Source organism: Pimephales promelas, chromosome 1 (genome assembly GCF_988280905.1).
Source record: "Pimephales promelas chromosome 1, fPimPro1.hap1.1, whole genome shotgun sequence".
NCBI lineage: Eukaryota > Metazoa > Chordata > Actinopteri > Cypriniformes > Leuciscidae > Pimephales > Pimephales promelas.
Window position 1 is genome coordinate 48,420,715 of NC_142769.1, and position 17,904 is coordinate 48,438,618.

Below are 17,904 nucleotides of genomic sequence, written 5' to 3' on the forward strand. Positions count from 1 at the left end.
ATCTTGGACCTTGAACTGGCATTATGCACAAACCGCTTAATCCAAGCAGTAACTCGCAGAACTCGCTTTAGCTTACTGTACTTCATTAAGTCCACAACAGGTTCCTTTTCTCGTTTTTCACCGCTGCTGAGTTGCACCACAATCTGCTGATCTTGTGTTAACTCACCAACCACAATTTCGTCACTTGTCTCTTCTTCACTTTCTTCCAACGGATTCAGTGTAGTCAGAAATGAAGGTCCGTTCCACCAAATCTCACTTTCCTTCAGGTTAGCTACAGTCAGACCTCTGGTGGGAAGGTCTGCAGGATTGAACTTGCTCCTACAGTGAGACCACATTTCAGGATTGGTTAAAAGCTGAATTTCTGACACTCTGTTTGCCACAAACTGTTTCCATTTGTGAGCTGGACTGCGAATCCACTGCAGCACAATCATCGAATCCGTCCACATATGAACTTGATGAAGCTCCATATTCAGAGGCTTTAACAGACTGTTTCCGAGTCTCGCTCCAATTACTGCTCCCATCAGCTCAAGACGGGGCAGTGAGATCTTCTTCAATGGGGCTACCCTGGACTTTGAAGCAACGAGGCATGTTGTTTTTGTTCCATCATCAGCTACTCGAAGCAGGTAAGCAACAGTGCTATAAGCTTTCTCGCTTGCGTCACAGAACACATGGAGTTGATGTGCGTTGTGTCTATGCATGCATTTTGATCCATACCAACGAGGAATGTGTATGTGATGGATCTGTGGTAGCTCTGCACACCATCCTTGCCATTCTTGTGCAAGATCCGAGGGCAGCTCCTCATCCCAGCCAAGTCCTCGTATCCACAGCTCTTGGAAAAGACATTTTACTCGCACAGTAAATGGAGTCAGAAACCCTATTGGGTCGAATATGCGAGCAGATAGCTTTAGAACACTTCTTTTAGTATTCTCTCTCTTCGCTACAGCGTCCAACAGTGCAGTCAGGTCAAAAACAAATTCATCTGTTTGAGTTCTCCATACCAAGCCTAGTACCTTCAGCACTGATCCATGCGTTTCTGTCTCCTCAGCAGGTTCACTCATTGTCTCCTTCCATTTTTCCTTCAATGCAGCACAGTTGGTTGTCCATTTGCAAAGATTCATTCCAGCTGCAGACATAATCTCTTTTGCACCAGTAGTTATGTGGAAAGCATTCTCAACATCACTTGCACTCGAGATTAAGTCGTCAACATAAAGTGATTCTCTGATGATCCTTACTACTTCAGGAAATTGGTGTTCATATTCCTTCAGATGCCTTCTTACTGTAGCCGCTAGGAGGAATGGGCTCGGGGACACTCCAAACACCACTCTTGTCATCCGCAGTACACGTAGCCTTTCACCTGCGTCTTCATGAGGCAGTGCAGTGAACCATAGGAATCTCACTGCATCTCTATCCGTCTCAGCAAGAGAAATCTGCAAGAAAGCCTTTTCAATGTCTGCAGTAAAAGCAATCTCATTCAGTCTGAATTTGATCAGTATGCCAAGCAGATCTGGATTCAGGTTAGGACCAGTAAGTAGACAGTCATTTAATGATGGAACCCCAACTTCATGTGATGAAGCATCAAATACTACTCTGAGCTTTGTGGTTACCTTGTCCTCTCGAAGAACAGCATGATGAGGCATGTAATACTTTACAGCGTTTGAAGATGATCCATTCTCCACAACATCTTCGACAATGCCCTGCTGAAGGTAATCATTCACCACTTCATTATATCTGTGATACATTACCACATCTGACCGCAACCTCCTTTTCAGTCCTTCAAATCTTTTCTTTGCGATTCTGTAGTTATCTGGGAGCTCTGGTTTGTCAGGTCGCCATGGCAGCTCAACTTCATATCGCCCGTTCTTATACTGAGTAGTTTTTTCAAACATGCGAAGAGCATCCTCTTCTTCAGGGCTGTTGGACTGCTGCATGGTAATGCCAAGGGATTCGGTCTCCCAGAAGGCCTTCAAGCGTTCTGAAACCAGTGTGTCTTCATCGATATGGATGTGCATGCATGCTGCGTCGGAAACACTGGACATTGTGACTGGTCCCTGCACTGACCATCCAAAAATACTCTCAACGGCCACCAGTGCATCTGTGATTCTTTCCACTTGGCCTGACACCACATGCCAATAATAATCTGCACCAATCAGGAGAGACAACTCTGTATCACAAGTGCCTGGGTCTTGATAGTCTGCCAGCTGCAAGCCTTTTCGTTTCATTTCTGCTTGGATGTGCTCACCTGGAATCTTCATCACAGCAGTGCACACTTGTGGAGTTTCGAGAGCTTCCACTTCCACTTTCTGATCTTTGTTCCAGATGCTTTGCAGAGTTACCTTTACTGTGTTGCGCCTGGATGTTGCTGGTGCTGTGGATCCGAAGGTATGAAGAGTGAACGTTTCTTGCTTCATCACAGGTAATTTTAAAGCTCTCACTGTGTTCTCGCTGATGAAACTTCTCTGGCTGCCACCGTCCAGTAAGCAGCGAATGCTTTTACGTCCACCAGGTCCTTCTGCCCACGCTCTTACAGTCTGAAGGAGCACCGTGTTCTGCTTATCGGACTGCATTTTAACAGAATGGGAAGCAAATGAAGAAACTACATCATCTTTATCGTCGATGTCTGAAGTGGTTGTTTCTCCTTTCTCACACACAGTGCTATGATGCCTGCCACCACACACAGTACAGGACACTTTGGCTTTGCAGAATCTTGCTATATGCTTCTGTCCAAGACAAACAAAGCATCGTCCCAGTTTCATCAATTTTGCTTTTCGTGCAGCAATTTCAGTTACTGTACACAGTTCTGTTTTGTGCGCTGCGCTATCACAGAAAAGACAGTTTGGTATTTTTTGACTAGAGGTTTGCAGCACTGCAGCTGATGGCATGTTATGTTTTTTCTGCTTCATTTCAATTAATGTCTCTGGTCTTTTAAATGGTTTGTGATAGCACTGGCTGTCTTTGGAATTACCTGACTTAATCAGTTGCATTGTTCTTTCTCTGCTCAAAATCTCGTTCTGCAGAAATTCCATAACTTCTGAGACTTTCCATTCATCACTGGATCCTCTTTGTCGACTGTACTGAAGTGCAATGTCTTCCGGAATCATTTGTAGCAGAACAGGGCATAACAAGCTGCCATATGCTTCTGATGCAATACCCAGCGATTCTAAGCTACGAATCTGTACTTCACATTCATCATAAAGTTGTCTCAAAGCACTCACGTCGTAGGATTTCTTCACTGGGCAGAGATTCAACAACTTGGTCATGTGCGCATTAATGAGCAGATCTTTTCTTCCGAACCGGTTCTGAAGCAGATCGATCGCGTGATCGTAATTGCTGTCTGTCAACATCAGTCCCGCTATAGCCTTTGAAGCAGCGCCGGCTACATATGTCTTTAAGTAATTAAACTTCTCTGTTTTGCTTAGCGCGTCATTTCTGTGAATGGCCGTTTCAAACTGATTCCAAAAGTCCTGCCACAAGCTAATGTCACCGCTGAACTTGTTGATGATTAACTTGGGTAACTTAACTGTTTGTCCGCGCTGCGCTGGTACTGCATCACGCGGCCTGCTATCAGTGTTTTCCCGAACTCTCTGCATCACGCGCCGCACGCGGGCTTTCGCGCTGATGACTCGCTGGCCATACTCCTCAGCGTCGACAACTTCATTTTCAAGATCCTCCACATCTGTATGCTCCTCTATTTCGTGATCTAACTCCAGCAGCGTTTCCTCTTTTGCAGATAACATGGCTAACAGTTCACATAATCTGTCAACGACTGGATCTTCCTTGCTAACCTCCGTTTCAATGTCTTGCAAAAGTCTCGTCGTGGAACCGCGCACAGCTCTCCGTTTTCTGTGTAGTCTTTCAAGTCGCTCCGCCATTTCGGATGTTGCTTGCAAGTTATCCCGGGTTTTCGGCACCAAAGAATGTCGTGTATTTTCTTCCTTGACCAGCAATAATGACCACTGACGACTTGAATTGAATAAACTGAACTGTTTACTGAAGTTTCTGAACTTGAATCATTAGATACAGCGCTCGCACATGAAAACAATCTCTTTCTCTTTTTTTTCCTCACATACACTGATGCATTATTGGTAGAATTCTCTTAAAGCTGAACACCCCCATTAATGTCAAACTGTTTCCGTTATTATTAAAGATAACAAATTCACATTTCTATTCTGATTAATTCACAACAAGGAGATAATATAAAAATATAAAAGCAATAGAGCGAAGCGAAAGCAGTAAGCAAGAGCATCCAAACAGTAGCTGAGCAGGAAGTCAAACTTCCTGTGTGACTTCAAAGAGTGTGTGAGAGTTGAGAGTGAGAGAGAGTACTGGTGAGAGAGTGGGTGTGTGTAGTGTTGTCAAAAAACTTGGTACTTCGGTACCAAGTCGGTACTAAAAAAAAAAAATTTTTACGGTTCCAGCTTTTCTAGGTACCGAGTACCAGGTTAATCCAGTTCTGTTCTAGACGCGATGTCTGAAACGTGCACAGTTGCGTCCTCTTTATAACGCTGATATGGCTCTCGATCTCTGAATCCACTTGTTGAAACAAAAGGACGAAAGAGCCACATATGGAAATATTTTGGATTAGGCTAATGTCACGTTGCCATAATTACAAGCAATTTCAACTATAGGCGCGATTCAAGCGCGCTCATAATAAAAACTCGTTTTTAAAAAGCAACGACAGACGCCGCGTGAGAGCAAGCGATTTGGAAAGAATAAGCACGCGCAAAAATATAATTAAAAAACACGCGCGACATGTGAACGGCCTCTAAAGTGCTTTCGGGGTAGTTTTACGAGTACATGAGCACAGTAGTATCCACCCGACACCAGAGTACTACTGGTATTAGTATTGTCATTTAATGTCAGTGCCAGTTCTAGGCGTATTATTGCCTTTATAACTCAGCAGGTTTAAAAAGCCTTTTTAAAATTAAATATGAATGCAGTTTTAGATTAAATAAAAGGACAGTCAAGTCAAATAAAACACGTTTTATGGTAATGCTACAAAGATACCATTCATCAACATTACTTAGTTATCAACACATTGAGTGAACAATATATTTTTACAACATTAATTAATGTTTGAAAATGTTATTTATTACAAACACCTGATTGTTCATGTTTGTTCACTTAATTCATTGTGCATTAAATAAAAAATGGATTAAAACTTTACAAACAACTTTAAAAATGTGTTAGTGTATACTATTGTTTATTTTAGGTCATTTTATCTAATCTTTTTCTAAAGTGTTTATAATACAAATGTACAGTTTCCATACTTGTAACCGTGATAAACACTTTATATGTAAATGTAAATATTTATATGTAAACACAATATATGTAAATTTAAACTAAGTTTTGGTACCAAAATTGGTACAGAGAACCGTGAATTTTAACTGGTATTGGTACCGAATACTGAAATTTTGGAACCGTGACAACACTAGGTGTGCGAGTGAAAAAGATTAAGAAAGCCACCACTGCTGGTCACATGGTTAGACTGATTTGTTTAGAGCTGGTGAAGTCGTGTCCTACCACTTTAAGGATCGATATTGTCCCCCACCAATTTTTGTAAAATTGAGGCGCAGATGTACCAAATACAAATAAATAAAACATCTACAGTTAACTAGCAGAGGATTCAAAATCAAATCGAAATCTAGCACTAAAATGTGTTTGTTTTTGAACTCAAGCCGAGCGCTCGTTGCCACGACGATAAGTGGATACGGTGTTCTCTGTAGCTCGCGCAGTCTTTACTCGGCTGCGTGCTTCAATCTATCGCCGTTGTGGACGGACCCCATTCGTTCCGTATATTTTACCCGTTGATCAGAGAGGCTGCACTGTTTGACAACCAAAGAGCGGCGTGGTACACACATTGCAGATGGATTGCTAGTGAATTGCTTTTTCACACGACTTGTAGAATTTGCTAGACTGCTGAAGCCGGTCAGTGACCGATCAATCGGAGAACCCTTAATACCGATAGTTAGGAAAATGCCTAATATCGGCCGATAATATCGGCCCGCTGATATATCGGTGGGCTCTAAAACCAATGACAGAAAAAAAACGCGGTTTGAAATCGCTGGCGTTTCTGACGTCACAAACTACCTTGTGTAACCAATCAGGTCAACTTGTGGCCATCAACAAGTGGAGGCGGGGCTCATTTGCATACATTTATAGACGTATACTAATTGAGAAGTAGTTACTTTCAAGCTATTTTAAGGCATGAAAAAAAATTATCTAAATATGTCAGAAGAAATATGAGTTAAGGAATAAAATAACTGACACCAGGTTGAATTAAACAAAATAATCCACTGTACCTTCATATCAACATCAGAGATACTACTGTGCCAATTCATGAATTAAACAAAAAGATGAATTTTAAGATCATCACAGCCCCCAAATAAATTAAGTACCTACTTACAAAATGTCCACATTTGAATTCTATTATTGTACCATTAAATCAGGGGAGAGCGCGAACGCAGTCCCCCACTACCAGAAATTATGCAGTCGAGATTCCCACATTTGGGGAATTCGCAGGGGTCAGCACAACCGGAGTGCAATGGCTGAGCCTCACCCTGGGTGAACCACCTTCATGATCATGGTGTCTCCCCTGCCAGGTAAGTATGAGTTGTACACGTTCCCTCTCGAGGAGTTACTAAAGGCAACATCATTCTCAACCACGGTGAGGCGCCTCTTCACTACACATGGTTCATCATCAGCACAATCTACTATAAACCCTCAATCTATGATCTAAACTCCGGATCTCCGAAATCATCAGTCATGTTGTTTTACCGGTTGTACTGTCTAGGCTGACTGTTGACAATTAGACCTTCCAACTGGACTTCCCTGAACACCGTAGATCTCTCTACCAATCAGAGAAGATTTGACTCGACTCCACCAATCAGGCAAGAGACGTGTTTTGCATGTGAAATGGTGCAGTTACAGCATCTACCGGCAGGGGCAAAAGGGACTAAATCTAATTTTGAACCACTGCTTTTGCACACAAAAGTTACTCATTGAATAAAATCTACAGTTTCACACGAAAAAGTAGATAGTCAGCCGCATCACTACACAATACATAATATATATACACAAGTAAAGGTAGAATGATGATTATGCTTGGAATGGAATGCTTACTTAATATTTATAAAAAAATACTAAGACCACTCTCAACAACTTTAAAACACCCATACACAACAACATAAATTGTTGTTCTTGCCCTCTGCTGTCACACGAGACTAAACTGACTTCTTTTATTAACCACTTTAGGGGGGTGCACCGTTCCCGGAAGTACTGCAATACCGGGTCGATGCGTGGAGTGGACGGAGCAAGCCCCTATTCCATCTCCCTGATCCAAAAATCAATTTAATATATGGTGCCCGGGTAGGGCACGTATCAGATATTAAACTGATAAGAACAGATACTACACTTGATCTTAGCCAAAAGGCCGAGAAGCGATACCCACAAATGGCCACAAGTAGCAACTGGACTCTTTGAAACAGCAAATCTGATGGTGGTAAGCATTTATTATATTATTTTTACTCCGAGTTCTTGTATAGAATGTAATTGTTAACATTAATCAGATGAGGCTTAAAGGGTCATAAACTCCCCCTTTACATCAGACGTTCACACCTCAGACTTGAAAAAGGCTGAAGAAAACTGTGTAGAAAGCTGTGGTGAGTGGGGGAGTTGTTAAGACAAAAACAACAACAACAAAGGTGTGATCATCAACAAGTGGATCTCTGATCTGGGTGAGTGAGTGCAGACAGGACTAATTTTGCATATTCATAGAACCACAAGAGGCAATGGTGTAGAGCAGTGTTTCCCAACCCTGCTCCTTGAGGCACAGGATTGGCAGGATTTGCAGGTGTCGACAAGGCACAACAAGGTGTGCTAGTTGTGCTTATCAGTTGAAGAGTGTGCACAAAACAGAGTGCAGAAACACAAAGACCTGTGTACTTGCCCTGGGAGTTTCCTCAGCTGTTTGTTACGGTTTTTTACATCCACCCCTGCACAAATGAGGGTAATGCGGTAAGGGAGATTGAACGTGTGGTACATGAACTGCAAACTGCATCTCCCGACGCACCCCGTTTTATTCTGGGAGATTTTAATAAGTTTTCTTTGAAGAAATCACTGGGCCATTCAGTATGCAACTTGCCCAACATGTAAGGATTCAATTTTGGACTTGTGTAATGGGTCAATTAAAGGAGCTTACAAGTCGGGAAACCAACTTTGGGAAACATCAGGGGCCTCATTTAAAAAACTTTGCGTAGGATTTGCGTCAGAAGTGGCGTACGGATGAAACATAGGACGTGCGCACGCACAGAAATATTCGGATTTATAAAACCGTGCGCACGCACATCCTACGCATTTTTCCCTTCATAAATCACAATCAGTTCTAAATGTAGCGCAGCTTTTGCGGCTTCATGTCACGCCCATAGTTGCCCATAAATAGTCCGTGAAACGCCCAAAAGTTAATATTCATGAATTGCGAAATCATGTTAAACACAGAGAGGAAATAAAAAAAAAAATGTAACTTCACTCAATGTGAAGTAGAAGTTATCGTTGGCAAGGTGGAAAAGAGGAGAAAAATGTTGTTTGGAGGGCACAGTGTGGGCATTACTAATGCCAAAAAGGCACTTGAGTGGCAAAAGGTTGCAGACGCCGTAAATGCTGTAGCCTCACAACCTCGGACTGTGGCCGAAAAAAAAAAGAAATAGTCGATCAAATAGTCAAAGTCGAGGCAAAAAAGCATCTAGTCATTAGGTTCAAGAGGTGGCCAAGTAGTTGGGCGAAATAAATAATTAATAAATAATATATTTTTCCACACCTTTTGTTGTGAAGATGATGCTCCGAATCCTTCCATTTAATCGCCACATCTTCTAAGAGCGCAAGATCAGCCATTTCACAAAACTGAAATTCTCGCCAATATGTCCGTCTAACGGAGCAGATAGCAATTAGATAGTCAGATAGATAGGGAGATATATAGATCAATAAATAGATAGATGTATTATTTGTCATTATACGCATTGTGCGTCATTATACGCATTGTGATAGGGCATTTTATTTACATCCATTTAATTCTGGATCGGACAAGCTACGGATGTCGGTTAAAATCCAAATAGGAAATAGTTCAGTGCAAATGTAATTTCTTGCAGCTTTCTGAATGGTTGATACACATACGTTATTTTATCAAAAATAAAACAAACTAAAGGCATATGCACGAATACCATGATTCCGTAGCTGATGAAGATATTTTTACGATGAAAACAACTTTCCCCAGTGGACAAGTAATACATCTATCTATTTATCGATCTATATATCTCCCTATCTATCTGACTATCTAATTGCTATCTGCTCCGTTAGACGGACATATTGGCGAGAATTTCAGTTTTGTACATTATTTTGTTCTGTTTACCATCTCATTTATGAGGATGAATTGTATATGCCAATATTATTGAAGAACATTTCTTTCTTTTTGGAAATATGTGTTAATTTGCATTTCTGTTACAGATCGATCAAACGGGTGTTCGTGTAGGCTGTTAATTGTAAGATTTGCTTTGTGAAGTCTTCGTGTTATTTATGAGAAGCAGTATTGCCATTTATTTTACACAACCGTCTACAGTTTCACACACTTTCATGTGTTTTTTCCGTCTGCCGACAGTGTCGCCATTTACCATTTCACCTGTTTTGGTGCGTACGCCTGGGTCAGAGCTTGCATGAAGGACCGCACATTTTACCGTCAAGTTTGCTTTTTATAAATACCAACTATTGCGTAGAGAGCAGCGTACGCCTTCTTTTGTGCGTACGCAACGTTTATAAATGAGGCCCCAGATCATAATGATTTTACTTGTCCCTATATATAAAACTGTTCTGAAACGTGAAAAGGCACAGGTAATTAAGAAGAAAGACTGGTCTTTAGAGGCTATGTTACGTTTAAAAGGGTGTCTGGATTGTACAGATTGGACTGTTTTTATGAACTGGCTCAGACCGTAACAGATTAAATTTGTAGTTGTGTGACGTTTTGTGAGGATATGTTAATACCTGTGAAATCGTTTAAGAAATTCCCAAACAGTAAAAGGTTACAAAATCACTTGAGATGTTTCTGTCAAAAAGAAATAGGGCTTTCAAAGAGTGGAATATTGTAGAGCATTATATGCTTAAAAAAAAAAGAGAGAGAGAGAAATGTGAGTGTGAAATAAAAAGGGCTAAATCAGTCTAGAGAAGATCTAAAGTTCAAATTGAAAGGGAAATTTAGGTTCTGTCTGGGAGAAGATGCATTTAATCACAGGTCAGGATAGTAGGAAAACAAATTATTGTTTTAGTTTTCAGTTTTATTGTTTTTGTCTAACGGATTCAGTTTAGATGCAGCTTTATGACAGGAATTCAACAATTTTTATCTGAGATTTGATACATATGATTTTAAATCAGAAAAAGGATTTAAAAAAATAAGTGTTGGATAAACAGAGTATGGTTGTGTCCCTTTTGACGTAGGGGATGTGATCACAGTTTTTAAACAATGTAAAATCAGGAAGGCCACGGGGCCTGATAAAGTTTTAAAGTTGACTTTCACTGTCAACATAATAATTTTCCAGTGAAAAAGATAATAAATTTCACATTTTCATCGTTTAGAATACTGTAAATGGTATTAAAACAACAAATTCATGTAAAACAAGAAAATGCTTAACCAGAGTTATTTTTCATTTTTTACAACTTTGAGCCAAATCTCAAAATCGTCCTATGGTGTGACGGTACACAAAATTATTTCATAAATATTAACTTTTAGAAATAAAGAAAATAATGTTTAAAAATTTTAATTGACACTCCTGGCATAATTGTGCAAGTGTCTGGCCTATCATTTTCCTATTCATACATTTCTAAAAGTTTGGTAATTTATAAAGTTTGTCACAGAATGATGACAAGACATATTTTGTTTTAAAAGAAATTGACAAGTGGCTACATTTGTTGGGAAAACACAGTAGGTCATGAGCTCATAATTGAGTATACATTACATTAATTACTCTGTTGATCCATTCATCTCTATTCTATCATTAACTGATGTCATGAAAAGAAGGCTCTCACGGAATCACATACACTGAACATTAAAGCACTAGGAAGGAAGAGACAAACTAAACTTAGGTTTTTTTTTTCCATTTAATGAAATTTAATTTTTACTTATGCAATGGATTTTATTTTCAAGTCAGAAGCCAAGTTTCCATCCACTTGTCAATTGAATTATCTGAAGTTTGTTAAAAACAAAAAAACAAAAAAAAAAAAACTCTTGCGACTAAAGCTGGTGAAAGGTGCGTTTCCATCCAACGGCTTTAAAGCAAATAAAAACCTGTGCATAATGACGTCACATGCTGTTTTGCGATCAAATTGGTATATCGAATTGATTCGAGACATTAAGGTTTTTCCATAAATTTTGCATTGAATAGCACAACATTCAAGCAAACATTTGCAAACAAAGTTTTGCTAGACAAAATGGATTGCGCCATAATAACGTTTCCATCAGCATTTATCGCATAAGCCGTATATCGATCAAGATCAAATCCGACGAGACCGAACGCATTTCATTTGAGTTGATATTCAATCGAATTTTACTGTTTCCATAGTGCATTTTTCATTTGTATCACTTAATTCGGATAAAAACGTGTGGATAGAAACATTGCTACTGTTACCGTTTAACTGATGTCACAGTATTGTTTTGAAATTACATTTTACTGAATTTCTCAAAGAAATTATTGGTGGTTGACCGATATATCGCCTGATATTTGCCATTTTTAAAATATCGGCATGGGCCGATAAGTTTTTCTGATTGGCCGATGTGTTTGAAGCGGGACTTTTATTTTTACAGCCCTGCAGACTTCACACAGCGATCACACAGCGCTCACATTCTCTGTTTTCATTAGTTTACGATCTCTGTCAGTCATATCTAATTACTTTGTTTGATAGAACTGGGGGCTTCAGAACTGGTAATCAAATAAAGTAAATGGTAAGTGAAAAAGTAATGAGTTTACTTTTATATTATTTGTAACAGAAAAGGCAAACAATCTGCCTAAATATATGCTATATCCAGTTGCCCACTGTGTCATTATCATGTTTTCACTGTGTGCTGTATGTAAAATTAGCGTTACCTTGTCAAAAGTTAAAAAAAAGTTTTTGTTTTTTTTTTAAATATGATCATCAGTGCACATTAATTACCAGATTACTGTGTGTGTGTGTGTGTGTGTGTGTGTATAGGCTATATAAAAATAAAAATATCGGCTTCAAATCGGCTACCCTGCTCTATCAGATATCGGCATCAGTATCGGCAATCAAAAAACCCATATCGCTCAACCACTAGATATTATATGCATCAATGTTTCCCTATTGATGGATCTATAAGTATTAAAGTTACTTTAGGTGTGATATGTTTTGATAGTTTATATTGCTGGAAAATATAAACAAATGTCCTCCTTTATAATTGTTACAATAAACACTATATATTTTGACTCTTTTTATGCAATGACTGAAACAGAAAAATATACTTATTTCAAAATTTGTTTTTAAAAAAGAGTCAAGTATGGCATTAGGGGAGTTTCAATAATTTCTCCTCTTAGATGGTTACAATTTCAAACAGTTTTGCAAGGTTGGCAAAAAAGTTATTGACATTCGTAGGGAAAAGTTTATCAAGTTCATCTATCCATGGTGAAAAGTATTCAAATTTTGACTTTGATGTAAAATACCACTTCATAAATGTTTTCTTTTATAATGTGAACAATGCTCAAGTATTTTTTATGAAAAAGTTATGTGTTCTAAAAAAAAAGTACTTTTCTTGGCCTATCCACTATCCAAATACATGAAGTGCCTACTTATAAACTGAGAACAATTTCAATTCTATTATTGTACCATTAAATCAGGGGAGAGCGCGAACGCAGTCCCCCACTACCAGAAATTATGCAGTCGAGATTCCCACATTTGGGGAATTCGCAGGGGTCAGCACAACCGGAGTGCAATGGCTGAGCCTCGCCCTGGGTGAACCACCTTCATGATCATGGTGTCTCCCCTGCCAGGTAAGTATGAGTTGTACACGTTCCCTCTTGAGGAGTTACTGAAGGCAACATCATCATCAACCATGGTGAGGCGTCACTTCTCTACACGCGTTCATTGAGATCTATTAGAAAACCTTACAATCTATGATCTAAATTCTGGATCTTGTTAAATCGTCAGTCATGTTTTACCAGTTGTACTGTCTCTGAACTGGACTTCCCTGAACACCGTAGATCTCTCTACCAATCATAGAGAAGATTTGACTCGACTCCACCAATCAGACAAGAGACACGTGTCCTGCATGTGAAATGGTGCAGTTACAGCATCTGCCGGCAGGGGCAAATGGGACTAATCTAATTGTGAGCCACTGCTTTTGCACACAAAAGTTACTCATTGGAAAAAAAAAAAACTACAGTTTCACAAGAAATAAGAAGATAGTCAGCCGCATCACTACACAATACATACTATATATACACACACACAAGTAAAGGTAGAATGATGATTATGCTTGGAATGGAATGCTTACATAATATATGCATTATTCTAAGACCACTCTCAACAATTTTAAAACACCCATACACAACAACATATATTGCTGTTATTAACCTCTACTGTCACACAAGACTAAACTGACTTCTTCCACTACCCGCAACTAGTGTTGTCAAAAAACTCGGTACTTCGGTACCAAGTCGGTACTAAAAAAAAATGTTACGGTACCAGCTTTTCTAGGTACCGAGTACCAGGTTAATCCAGTTCTGTTCTAGACGCGATGTCTGAAACGTGCACAGTTGCATCCTCTTTATAACGCTGATATGGCTCTCACTCTCTGAATCCACTTGTTGAAACGAAAGGAGGAAAGAGCCACATATGGAAATATTTTGGATTAGGCTAATGTCACGTTGCCATAAGAGGCCGATTACATGCAAATTCGCAATTTCAAATATAGGCGCGATTCAAGCGCGCTCATAATAAAAACTCGTTGGCGTTGCATAGCAACGACAGACGCCGCGTGAGAGCAAGCGATTTGGAAAGAATAAGCAGGTATAAGGTTGGGAATCGTGAGAAATTTTCCGGTTCCGATTCCGCCAAACGATTCCGGTTCCCATTCAATTAAAAATATTAGTAAGAGAAAAATCCACAATCCTTTTTGTGTTTATTTCTTATAGTACTTGACAAATTAGTTTAACAGACTGGTAATGTAAACAAACTCAAAATATTATTAAGCAATCTTTGCAAAAAAAATAAATAAATAAATATATATATATAAAGGAAATTAAAAAATTCTGCATTCTCTATAATAATTTAGACCTCTCCTTTATTGGATCTCCAACAGTGAAGAATACCCTCTCAGAAGGAGTAGAATATGCTTTAACACACATATGTGTGTAGAACAGATTATTTTTTAAAACGGTTTGAATGATTGATTCATAAAGACTTTACTTATTTCATTACTGGATAAATCGGCGCTCTAGCAGTTAATAAACAGAACCGCATGCGTCTTGCGGAAGAACATTGTTGCCGGAGCTACTTCTCTCTGTTTATGTCCATGACGAGTCACGCAGGCATTGGGCTACTCCGCAGCAGCTGCGATTCGCCGGCCAGTCTAAACAAGAAGTCCGAGTATTACCGCTTATTACAGGCTTAACGTAGTGATTCAAGATAAGACAAAAACACGGTTTGAAAAATAACCATTATGATGCACTCGCTCATTGTATATATTTTGTAAATTCTGAACACAACGGACTGCATCTGTTTTGACCACTACCGTCAATGTTTACTCAAACTATAATCTCACTAATTCTGTAATGGAAATCATTTGAATATGTGAAACAAATAAATATTGAGACTGTGTGATTGTAAAGCAGTTTCATATCGACAACTGCTCTCTCTCTCTCAGCGCAAACAGATTTGAAAGTAGGCTAGGGAGTGACTCGGTGGTCGGCGCGCGCAGCGTGCGTGTGTCTGTGTGTGACAAATGCAGTGCGTGTGAGAGCAAATCGCAACTTCAGTGGTGAAGTTTTTGTCATTTAGGAATAAGACGGCGTCTTCTACTCCCAGCACTTCGCCCACATGATGATATCGCATCGGCATCAGAACCGTTTTCGGAACCGAAACTTAGGAATTTTGCACGGTTCCGGTATTTTTTCAAAAACACAACCGGTTCTGGAAAAGAACCGGTTCTCGGTTCCCAACCCTAATGAGCACAGTAGTATCCACCCGACACCAGAGTACTACTGGTATTAGTATTGTCATTTAATGTCAGTGCCAGTTCTAGGCGTATTCTTGCCTTTATAACTCAGCAGGTTTAAAAAGCCTTTTTAAAATTAATTATGAATGCAGTTTTAGATTAAATAAAAGGACAGTCAAGTCAAATAAAACATGTTTTAAGGTAATGCTACAAAGATACCATTCATCAACATTACTTAGTTATCAACACATTGAGTGAACAATATATTTTTACAACATTAATTAATGTTTGAAAATGTTATTTATTACAAACACCTGATTGTTCATGTTTGTTCACTTAATTCATTGTGCATTAAATAAATAATGGATTAAAACTTTACAAACAACTTTACAAATGTGTTAGTGTATACTATTGTTTATTTTAGGTAATTTTATCTAATCTTTTTCTAAAGTGTTTATAATACAAATGTACAGTTTCCATACTTGTAACCGTGATAAACACTTAAATATATGTAAATTTAAACTAAGCTTTGGTCTGAAATTTGTACCGAGAACCGTGAATTTTAACTGGTATTGGTACCGAATACTGAAATTTTGGTACCGTGACAACACTACCCGCCACTATCATGCAAAGCTAGAATTATTTCTTTCATTAACCACTTTAGGGGGGTGCACCGTTCCCGGAAGTACTGCAATACCGGGTCGATGCGTGGAGTGGACGGAGCAAGCCCCTATTCCATCTCCCTGATCCAAAAATCAATTTAATATATGGTGCCCGGGTAGGGCACGTATCAGATATTAAACTGATAAGAACAGATACTACACTTGATCTTAGCCAAAAGGCCGAGAAGCGATACCCACAAATGGCCACAAGTAGCAACTGCACTCTTTGAAACAGCAAATCTGATGATGGTAAGCTTTTATTATATTATTTTTACTCCCGAGTTCTTGTATAGAAATTAATTGTTAACATTAATCAGATGAGGCTTAAGGGGTCGTTCCCACCTCATATTTGAAAAAGGCTGAAGAAAAGTGTGTAAAAAAGCTGTGGTGAGTGGGGGACGGGGTATGAGGGGGAGGGGATTATGAGGGGGGAGGTGTTAAGACAAAAAACAACTCAACAAACGTGTGATCGTCAACAAGTGGATCTCTGCTCTGGGTGAATGTGCAGACGGGTCTAATTTAACATATTCAGGCCATCCTTAAAAATATTTTGGTTTGCAGTAACAGCAATTTTTTTTTTTAAAAAAGGGTCGGTAGGTAGGTCTATATTTTTTTTTTTCCAAGATTCAGTGTAAAAAAAAAAAGGTACAATTTTGGAGATGGTGATCGTGAATTTAAAAAAAAAATGCATATTGTGACGTCACTGACTGGGTCTTCAAACTGTGCATCCACCGCTAGGTGTTAATGCAAAATACGACCAGTTACATTTTAGGCTAGTCACAAAATGTATAAAATATATTTGTTATGCATTTATACATGAGATAAGCAAAAACAAGTACAAACACATGGTCAAACAAAGATTACATTTAAACAAAGATACAAATTAGCCTATATACACAGTGCTTTAATTTCAGGAAGGTCTAAAATTAGCTACTTTTCAGTTAAATCTGTCGCTCTCTCTGAAAAGAAATTTAATTTAGCTAGTAATCAAATGTAAAATGACACTGCATAGTTTATCATAGTGAGATTAATGCTTATTAAAGTTTAAGTTATTCATTCAAGAGCTGTGAGTGATTTTTATCTGCCTTTTGTTGTTTGATTCGCATTACTGGCTAAATCATCACGTTTATTAGACTACTGCCCCTTTAAGACCGAATGCAGAAATCTACTGTAATAAATGACTGATGCACTATCATTTTCTCCCAACTATTTACGTCCAATTAAGACATAAACTGTGTTTAAATGAATCTCAGAGCAGGTCATTTTATATTTTATGTATATTTGATGGTTTAGATGCGCACATGAAGCCCAAAATGAGGCGATAGCCTACTTTTCTTGTCTCGTTTTAGTGCATTTCGGAGCGCGCGTCGTAAACAACGTCTCTTGGGCAGACTTTTGTGCTTTTAATAGCTCTTTTAATGATTGAACGCGTCCGCAGTTTAGCAACAGTAGAGACTGCATTTTACAACAATCACCAATCGTGCTGATTCTGACGGTACGTTTGGGTTTTAGTAAGAAATGACAGCGCAACGCTGTGAAGGGAAGGAAGTTGCGCTAGACAGAATGCGTCTGTAATGGTTTCATCTCAAATATCTTCTTTTTATAATCTTTGAAAGCGGAAATCTAAAATACAATTAGAATAATATCCCAGATCTAAAGTGTAACCACGTTCTGTCCTCATTGTTACTCATTAAACAGGGCTGTCGTGCTGTGCGTGCCCTGAGATCGCTCTCTTCTGGACTGCGAATAGCAAAATTGCATCACAGACAAATTGTTTAATATTTTTATTATATAAAGAAATGGTTGATATTCAGCCCCGTTGCCCTTTTAATACCGGGTACCAAGCGGGAACACTGAAACGAGCGAACGTACAAGCCATATAGTGACACGCGTAACGTTAAACCAATGGTGTAAACATAATCTGATGACTATGACGCCACGGGTTTTTATTTAAGAAAGAACGTATGTAGACACAAGCAACTTTCACAATACTAACTAAAATTTAATTAATATTATTTTATTGAATTTGAATTAGTCGTT

General features: G+C 38.9%; 4 non-coding genes across 4 annotated transcripts; all 4 read right to left on the bottom strand.

Moving 5' to 3' along the window:
- Positions 1-6,443: 6,443 nt before the first annotated feature.
- Positions 6,444-6,607, bottom strand: LOC120470457 (U1 spliceosomal RNA). The gene has a single exon (XR_005620521.2). It is a non-coding gene; the product is annotated as a U1 spliceosomal RNA (small nuclear RNA).
- Positions 6,608-7,250: 643 nt separating this feature from the next.
- On the bottom strand, positions 7,251-7,441 carry LOC148998521 (U2 spliceosomal RNA). Its single transcript, XR_016168818.1, has one exon. It is a non-coding gene; the product is annotated as a U2 spliceosomal RNA (small nuclear RNA).
- A 5,440-nt stretch (positions 7,442-12,881) lies between these two features.
- Positions 12,882-13,045, bottom strand: LOC148998522 (U1 spliceosomal RNA). Its single transcript, XR_016168803.1, has one exon. It is a non-coding gene; the product is annotated as a U1 spliceosomal RNA (small nuclear RNA).
- A 2,820-nt stretch (positions 13,046-15,865) lies between these two features.
- LOC120470462 (U2 spliceosomal RNA) lies at positions 15,866-16,056 on the bottom strand. Its single transcript, XR_005620526.2, has one exon. It is a non-coding gene; the product is annotated as a U2 spliceosomal RNA (small nuclear RNA).
- Between the last annotated feature and the right edge of the window lie 1,848 nt (positions 16,057-17,904).